The 9,293-nt window shown below is 40.2% G+C and overlaps 1 pseudogene; it reads right to left on the bottom strand.

The window, feature by feature from the left end:
• Positions 1 to 5,906: 5,906 nt before the first annotated feature.
• Positions 5,907 to 7,520, bottom strand: LOC116151759 (THO complex subunit 6 homolog; annotated as a pseudogene).
• Positions 7,521 to 9,293: the final 1,773 nt, after the last annotated feature.

Raw genomic sequence — 9,293 nt, 5'->3', positions numbered from 1 at the left:
AGCACTCAGAAGCTGGAGAACTCAGGTCTATTACGCCAGCAGGCCCAGAGGAGTTAACACTCCAAGCTATGGACCCCATCTGTAGGTTTACACAGGCTTTTATAGGCTGCCAGTTTACACTTTGCAACATCATATGCAAATAAGGTATAATAAAACTTGACTAATTAGGAACAAGCTTTGTAGAAATGGACCAATCAGGAGTGAGAGAAATGGACCAATAAGGAGTGAGGGAAATAGGCCAACCAGGAGTGATAGAAATAACCAATCAGGAGTGATCTCCATTCAAATAAAGCACTACAAATGGACCAATCAGGAATTAGCTCATGGAACCAATAGAATTTTAGGGGTAAGTTCCACTTTCCTAGAAGTAAGCTGTTTCAGAGGCAAAAAGTTAAGTCTGGACCAGGGAACAGGATAGTGCTGGCAGGAGAGTAGTGGCCCTGCTGGTCTTTTTCATGGAGCTTCCCACCTCTGTAGGGAGAGTGGCCCTCACAGCTCTGACACTGACCTAAAGTAATAGGGTAATAAGGTCAACAGATGAAAGGATGGGGAAAGCAGGTGGAGAATCAGGTAAATATACAATTCTGAGGGGGAAAGTCATAATGGCACTTAGGCAAATAAAATAAAACAGGTCTTCATCAAAGATAACACTGGTATTTCAGAACTGAGGACTTTACAAGGGTGCTTTACTCAGATAATAAGTATTATTGAAAAAATATAAACTTATAACTGAAAATGTTTCTGTATTTGTGGTATATAGAGACTCAGTAATTCTCAATATTGCATAAGATTAGATTGACTCCATTTCCATCTTTTCAAATAAGAGGAGGAAAGTACAGTCCTAAAGCACTTCAAAATTTCTTAATTCAGATGGAGGTAAAGAACCCCATTCTATCTTCCATTCATTGGTGTATCCCACACACTTACAGGTTATACAGTACAGAATGTATTAGAGAATTCAGTTTAATTACTTATTAAGTCCAAGATTAGTAAACATCGCAATGAAGATTCCAACCATGTAAAAATATACACTGGTACTTTCAGGCAAGATACATACTGCACAAGACTATTTGTATTACATAAAGGAATGACTTGATTCTTTTAAGTCTGTTTGGTTTTGCAAATTAAGTGACGTGCATTGAAAAACATTAAGCTCCATGTTTCCATTTTGAAAATAACGGCATTAATCATTTCCTTGAGGAATCTGTTAGTTGCCAAGAGCCCTCTCTATTCAGAGAGGTATATTAAATGTTATTTGCTGACCTGTATGTCTCATGTGACATTTTTTTTCTTTTAAACAACCTGAGTCTGACCTTGCATTTTCAATTGAGATATTATACATTTGTAAGCATTGCATTTTGTAATAAGAAATGTGAAACACTCTATAGCATTTATCAAGTAGATCCTGCCTTATGATTTATTTTGTGACTTTGTTCAGCACAGGGAGATTCCTGGTTAGTATTAGGAATATTTGTGCGCTGGTAGTCATGCAAGCTTTAGCAAAATAAGTGGAGATCTGGTTCTGTAAAAACATGGGAAATTTCATGTTCGCTGAGCAAGAATAATGGTCTTGTAAAACAGAACATGTGGATATATAAACAAACACATATTTATACCTAGAAATAAAATATGTTCACTGGGAAATTCACATTCTCTTAAAATACACACTCCTTTTACACTTTCATGACTTTATATTAAGGAGTCTTATGCATGCAAATGAGTACAATGCCTAGAGAACTGGACACCTCAAACCAGGTGGTGACCAGCTCTCATGGTAGTGGTGATAGGGAAGCTATTTAGATTCTTTATGAAGGAAAATGAATGGGGCAAAATTAGAAATCTCCAATTAGCCAAGTCTTCCCTTCTTTAAAAAAGACAAACCAGAATCATTGGCATGCTTTCTGCCTTTGTTATATAAGGAAATGTGTAATTTCATAATATTAATGCCCGTGTGTGTGTGTGTGTGTGTGTGTGTACATGTACATGTATATAATTTAGCTTTCAGCATGTGATGGGCTGTGACTGTGAACTGAGAAGGCTACTTTACCTCTCTGAGCTTCAAATATCTGTATCTATGAAGTGAGGATAATAATGCCTTCCTCATAAGGTTGCTGTGGCGACAATGAGACTAGATTTTATTACTCACCTAATAACAAAGTCTGGCACATAGCATTATGTTTAAAAAACTACAACTATTTAAAAAAAATTTAAACATTTGCTTTCCAAACTGTACCCAGCAAAGCTAAGTGACATTCTTAGCACTACATAGCTTATTAGTAATCAGATGAAGACTTTTAAAATTACTTTTAGATCCCAGTGAGTATATCTCTTGTGTAGAAGAATTTAAATTAATTTTTATAGATGTTTCTCCCTCAAGTAGGTGGAGTGTAACTCTCCAATTCTCAAGTATTGTCTTTCTAAAGAGTACAGTATTGAAAGGGGGAACAGAAGGGGACTTTACAGCGGAGAAACCTGACAAGCACTACCGCAGCCAGGGGATGAAAATCAGCATCAACAGTGGTAAGTCATGTTGACAGTGTGTCTGCTTATCGGTGTTGTGAAAGTAACACAGAATGGCATTGTTTTCTGAGGTCTCCTCCTCAAAGCCTATAACCCCAGTCTAAGCATGATAGGAAGAAACATCAGAATATCTCATTTTTGGCATTGTGTACAAAATATCTGACAAGCACTCTTCAAAAATGTAAAGGTCATCAAAAAAAGCAACAGACGCCTAAGGAGATATGATGAGGAAATGTCATATGACATTCTGGATGGGATCCTGGACCAAAAAAAGAACATTAACTAACATTAAGGAAATCTAAACAAAGTATGGACTTTAGTTTAAAAAAAAATGAATAAACAAACCAAAAAACCCCCACAAATCCTGGTGAAAATGTGTACTGTCTTGGATTTGATAGACACGCTTGATTATGTTATGCAATGGATTTCTCTAGACTTTAAGAAGACATATCAGCTAATTCTGTTGTAATGTGAATAATTCTCTCAATGAGAATCTGAGAGCAGTTCTGCTGGGCAGGGCCTCCACCTTCAGAGAGTTATTTGAAAAAGAAAAGATCTGCAAGAGAATATATCTTAGCATCTCAGATCTGAAGAATTCTTAAAAAGCTTCCTGGAATAAGAGATAAGGCTTTTCCTACCTGACATTAAAACCTGGGACATATCCTAATGTTTATGAGAGAGGTGACAGTTATATGCAGAAGAGATTGTACTTTGGAAAAACAAAGTCCTATATGAACATATAAAAATGAATTTCCCAGGCCACCAAGGATGCATTAAGTGCAATCTGATGTGTTTTATTACCCTTCTACAATATTGCAAGTGAATACAATTAGGAAATTTGCTGATAGCACATACCTACCAAAACATTATAGCCTCTGTGAATGCCATTCTTCCAGGCCCTTGAGGCTACAGGATTACACCTTTAGTAAGAAAATCTAGGATATAATTTTTTCCCAAAATATATTAATTTCTTTTGTCTATCATTACAAGGGCTACAAGTTGTAACAGAACAAGAAATCAGAGCTTAATCATTTTATTGAAATATTTACTATAAAACAAAATATCCTCTAATTTTCATTATATCAAATCAGATCTGTAAACTATTCTAGTTTGTGAATATGGGTATGGCTTTGACTTGTCTATTCCATAACAGTTGTAATGAACATCACATAGATTGCACACAGATCAGTGGTGAAAGATTCCCTGCTCATTTCAGCTTACAGGAAGTGCTTAAAGGCACAACTTAAGTAAGCGAGCAAAATCTGCATCGTGCTATTCTTTTGTATGCCTCATGGAAGGTACACTTAAGATGTGGTACAGTGTTATCTATATTGCCTGATGTCAGATCTCATTGCATGGTGACTCAAGACATACCTGTTGTGTGTTAGAGAGGAACTTGGGAAGTATAATTTGAAAAGCCAGAAATCTGGCTTGGCTTTCCAAAAAAAAAAAAAAAATTGTAGTGATAAAATCACATAAATTAGGAATGAAAAAACATTTAGACTTTGGCCAATTTCAGGCTGGTTTGTGGGCTGTTTATTGTCCTTTTTATTTTTCAGAGATGACACAGTTAATGGTAGTGTTCTCCAACAGTGTAAGAATGGTTTTTCCTTAAACTTTTCTGCAAAGATATTCTTTGGATAAAATAAAGTCTGTCCTGGAGCTTTCCTGTGTAAATGATTTATAAAGCCTGTGGTTAATCAAAATTTGCTCTCCAAGGTTACATTCATTAACTTATTCATTCACTGAGTACTTATTGACTGGCACCATGCATGTCAGCATTGTGCTGAAACTCTAGGTATAAGGGTGAGCAAAAACAGACATTATACCTACCCTCATAGGGCAGACAGTCTAGTGAGGAAACGGATATTAAGCAATGGACACACAAATAATTCTAAGGTAACACAATAAATTAGAGATACAGAAGAGACAAACACAGTGAGAGTACAAAATAAAGGATGGACTTTGTCAGGATTTGAACTGTTCAGCTACTGACATGCTATAGACACACACATTTACAAAAAAAGGAAAAAACAAAGTAAAGAACTAAATAAAAAAAAAGAAAAGAAAAGAACGAAATGAATGAGCCCACCTTGTCTATATTTTATGCCTATCTTTTTGTTTTTATCAGGGAAACCCTAGCGTTTTGTGGTTTTACTTCCCCAAGTAACAAGTATTTGCTCTGGGTTCTTCCAGTTTCTCTATTGTAGCTTCATGAGCACAACCCAAGGTTATTGTTTTTGTTTTTGTTTTTTTTAATCACCTGAATTTGACTGAAAACTGACAAAAATGGGGTGAGGGGAGGGGAAAGAAACTGGTTAGACATACAAAACCCATGTGGGGCCAATTCAGTTGAAAGGTTTCCTTCTACTTAACACGGGCCTCATGTAAGATTTGAGGAATTTGTATTTCAGGGAGGATACAGGTTCCAGAAATGATTTAGAATTCTTATTTTCTATTGCCAAAGTGGCTGAGATTCTCTCTTAGTTATGAATGAGCTTGTCAGAGGCTCGTCCCACTCAGCAGCACCGGCTCCTGTGTGTGTCTAGTGGGGCAGGGAGAGACTGTGAACTAACTATACTCCATAAACCTGTGGGCAAAGTCTTTGCTAATATTCTTGCTACTAATATGATGTATAGATAATATTCATAAAATTGCTTTTACAAATAGAAAACCCAAGTGAAATGTGACATTTACAGAAATAGATTAATGGATACATCTACACAGATTAACTGGAACAGCTGTTTTGATTAAAGAGACCTGTCAGTTCAGCACAACTGCTTGAATGACTTTTTCAATTTGATTTAATTTGATCTGATCTAAGTAGTGTATAATACCAAGGTAAAAAATGTACCCCATTTCTCAAAATTAGAAGCATGGACTTTAACGTTGGAGGGAAACCTGAAGGTTACCTAACCCCACCTCCCAATCAGCACAGGAACATTTTTTTCTGTAAATTCTATTCCTTTCAGTTCGCCTCAGCATGATTACATGCAGCAAAGGAGAACCTGCTGGTAGGCTGGCAGACAGTTTCATCCTAATGCAGTTATGAATACCAGGACTTTTTCTTTTGCATCCAGTTGTAGCTTCTATTCCTTTCCCTTTGGAAAGGATGTCTTTCTCTCTTCTACACAAATGCCTTAAATTACTTAGTATGGAAGTAATCCTAGACAACTTACTTTCCTGAGCACCAGAGTCCTCATCTGAAAAAAGGAACCAGTAGTATTATTTCCTAGGGTTTTTGCAGGAGTTAGAGCAGACAACTTACTTAAAGTGTCTCCAGCACACAGAAAGCACTGCTTTGTCAGTGGTGCAATCAGAATAGTATCGTTACTGTTGTGCTGTTATTTTACCTCCCTAACATCTCTGTTTGCCCAGCTATGCATTCCTTGCTTCTTTATTTGTTCTTAATAGACTTCGATCTATTTTACCTTAAATTATAGAGCTGAACACAGTACCACCCATGGTCCTAACAATGTAAAACACCATGTGACTGTTTCACTTATTGGTCTGGACATTTTACTTTTCTTTCAACATAAATATTACCCATTCTTAGTGTCCTTATCACACCATTGGATCATACTATCCCAAATAATTCCCTAGGTTCTTTTCTTCCTTTCTTTGAAAAGCCCAAAATTTTATTTGTATAAAAAAAAAGAAGAAAAAATGCTCCAAACCAGAGATGGAGGTGGGGGTGTCGCTGGAGGTCAGAAGGACAGGGAGAAAGCTTGGTAGCCTACGTTGGTGAAGACATCCACCCTGCAGCTGTTGCCTGAGGCTGTCAGGACCTTGCACTCAGGCTGATGCTTGCTGGCTGAGGCTGAGTCTTAGCAGCCTGGGGAGGAGCCAGGCACCTGGGCCTTGAGCTCCTCACTTAGCTGCCACTGGCTGACGTAGTGACCCTGGCCGCTGATAGAATCAGGTCCTGGTAGAAGGTGACGTGCTTCTGTGGTGCCATCATAGGGAAGATGGTGGTGGGTGTGGAGGATCCGAGGTGCCAGAGGGTGAGCGCTGGGCCACCTACACCGACCATCCAGTCTGAGTCAGTTGCCAAACATCCGATCCAGCGCCTACTGTGGGGCCTCGAGAACTCCACGTGCTTGTAGACCTCGGTAGTCTGGACCTCCTTGGCCTGGCGGAGGTCCAAAGCCGCACAAGCCCCATCCTCGTCACCTGACAGCACCTCGGGGCTCCGCTCCCGCAGTGCCAGGCAGTGGATGTAGTCCGTGTGGATGTAGTCGCCTGAAGGTCCCCATCTCAAGGTCCATCAAATGCAGCTGACAGTCTCCCCCAGCCAGGAAGAGAGATTTCTCCTTGGGGAGGAGAAGCAAAGCACTGACCTCAGGTACTTCCAGGCTGGTCCTGTGTGGGCGCTGACATAAGGAGCAACAGCTCCTTACAGCCCTTCTTGAGGATCCCTGCCCAAAGCCAGGCCTTCGCCTCCCTATCCCCAGCACCGAGCAGATGTCGATCAGGGCAGACCATGCTGTAGACAGGCCCAACATGGGCTTGGAAGGTCCCCACAGGCTTCTTTCCTCTCTGGCCTCAGAGCTCAAAGCAGCAGACAAGCTAAAGACGGCTATCTGCCCGTAATTGTTGCCAGCTGCCAGGAACAGGGTGAGACTCTGGGAGAAAATGGTCCTATGCAGCCAGGGCAGAGCCGTAAATGCTTCTGCCTGAGCTGGAGGCCCCGCGTGCGGCACAGCTCGCTCCACCTCCAGAACTAAAAGTCCCAGAGCGCCCGCGCACCAGGCAGCCCCACGGGTCTGCCAGCGCCGAAGGGCGTCTCCCCTTAGCGGCGCCCCGCCTCCCAGCACCGCCGCCGCGCACCCCTCGCCCCAGGAGCGGAGGAGCCCGCCAAGAGGAACCCAACACTAGGCGGCGCCCACCGCGGCCGCGCTGCCCCGGACCCCGACCCCCACCCACACCCCACTGGGCGGAGCCGCCTTCCAGCCGCCTGCCGTCCGTCTTCCGTGCCCGCGCTCCGGGGGGTTCTTCATGTGAACAATTTTACACCTGTCTTTTCTCATATATCCTTTTGGTTTCATTTTAAGCTAAAAGTAAGACTTTTAATTTATCTGCATTAAATTGTATTTTTCTGAGTGGGCTTTTTGTTTTAGCCTGTTTAGAACTTTAAGAATCTTTAACCTGTTATCCAACAAATTATATTTTAATCATAACTTTAGGTCATCTGCACATTTGACAAGTCCCTTTTCTAAATCTTCAGTCACACCATGATTGTTGACTAGGACGTAGATGAGAATTAGCATTTCAACATTGTATTTATAATCCATCAGAGGAAGTGAAGCCCTAACATACGGCGACAATGGTGGGGCTCCAGGGCAAGGGATTGTATTCGGGTATGATTCCTCCATTATAACCTTTAACAACCAGTATTCAGGTAAATTCCTAAATCCTTTGATTTGCCTTGATTTTAGAAATTACTCTCAAATGTTTTCTCATTCTTACCTACACAAAATGTATGCAACACATCAGGCCTTGCAGGTTTAGGGTTGTAGCTGAGAGGAGCAATAGAAGACACTAACATTTAGTAACATCAAACCCTATATTTAGAAGGAAAACCAAAGAGATTATTATTTTCAGAATCCAGCCTGTCAGTCTCCATGGAGCTGGTTGACAGACTCCTAGATGCATATCACTTTAAAAAAGGAATTAATAAACTTAAAAAAAGGAATTAACATTCTCTAGTGACAGTGACACTTTTGAGATTCAAAGGGTGGTCTGTTAATAATTTCACCAAGTCATTAGGCATAAACAAGACTGCAAGGGAAATCCTCATTTTCATGACTCATATTTTATGCTCAGTAAAATGGATATTTAAGTAATTGAATTGCACTTTAGAATTGAGTGGAGATTTAGAAGTCACTTTGTTCACCTTTTCTCTGCATACAAAAAACATCTGACTCAGTCCAACCTCTCACAGTCCATGTTACAACACCCCTGAATTGATGATTTTTCAGTCTCCTCGAATGAATGCTTTCAGTGCTAAGCATGGTGGCACTATCTGGAGGGGTAGTGAAAGGGCTTCCAGAGGGTTTAGCAGTTTTACGTATTACAGTTCTCCTAGATAGAAGTCCTTCCTGGAACTTGTTCTTGGTAATTCACCTTCTAGCAATTTGTAAGTTAAATTGGTGTCCACTTGGTAGTGTCCCAGCTATTTGAAGACAGTTATCACATGGGCAGAGTTAAATGAGTGATATGATGGCATGAATACCACAATGTACATTTCCCCTCCTCAGTCAATGTGTATTGAAGTGAAGTGTTTAGTCACTTGCTTATCTTTTGGTGAAATTCTCTTATACTCTTAAAATATTTCATGTTGAAATATTTGACCGTGCCGCACTTCCTTCAACAACTTGTCTTAATTCTTTAATATGAGATCAAATATTAACTTTTCTGGGAAACTTGCTTGAACTCTACACTGTTTTGCGTCCTCTTTTATTTACTGTTCTTGCTCCCCATGCACTGTGTCTTATCCTTCTCCTTCTTCTCCTTATGCACTGTGTCTTCTTCCCCTTCTTCTCCTTCTTCTCCTTCTCCTTCTTCTTTTGTTCTTTTATTGGGGGTAATTAGGTTCATTTATTTACTAATGGATGTACTGAGGATTGAACACAGGACCTTGTGTACACTAAGCAGTCACTCTACCACCGAGCCATACCCTCCCCACTGCGTCTTCTCATCCTCATTATCACACTTATCACACTTTTCACACTGTGTTTGTTTTCTTTTCTGACTCTCCTGATTATACTAGC

Source organism: Camelus dromedarius, chromosome 14 (genome assembly GCF_036321535.1).
Source record: "Camelus dromedarius isolate mCamDro1 chromosome 14, mCamDro1.pat, whole genome shotgun sequence".
Taxonomy (NCBI): domain Eukaryota; kingdom Metazoa; phylum Chordata; class Mammalia; order Artiodactyla; family Camelidae; genus Camelus; species Camelus dromedarius.
The sequence above is the reverse complement of the archived record's forward strand: the minus strand, read 5'-3'. Positions and strand labels throughout refer to the sequence as shown.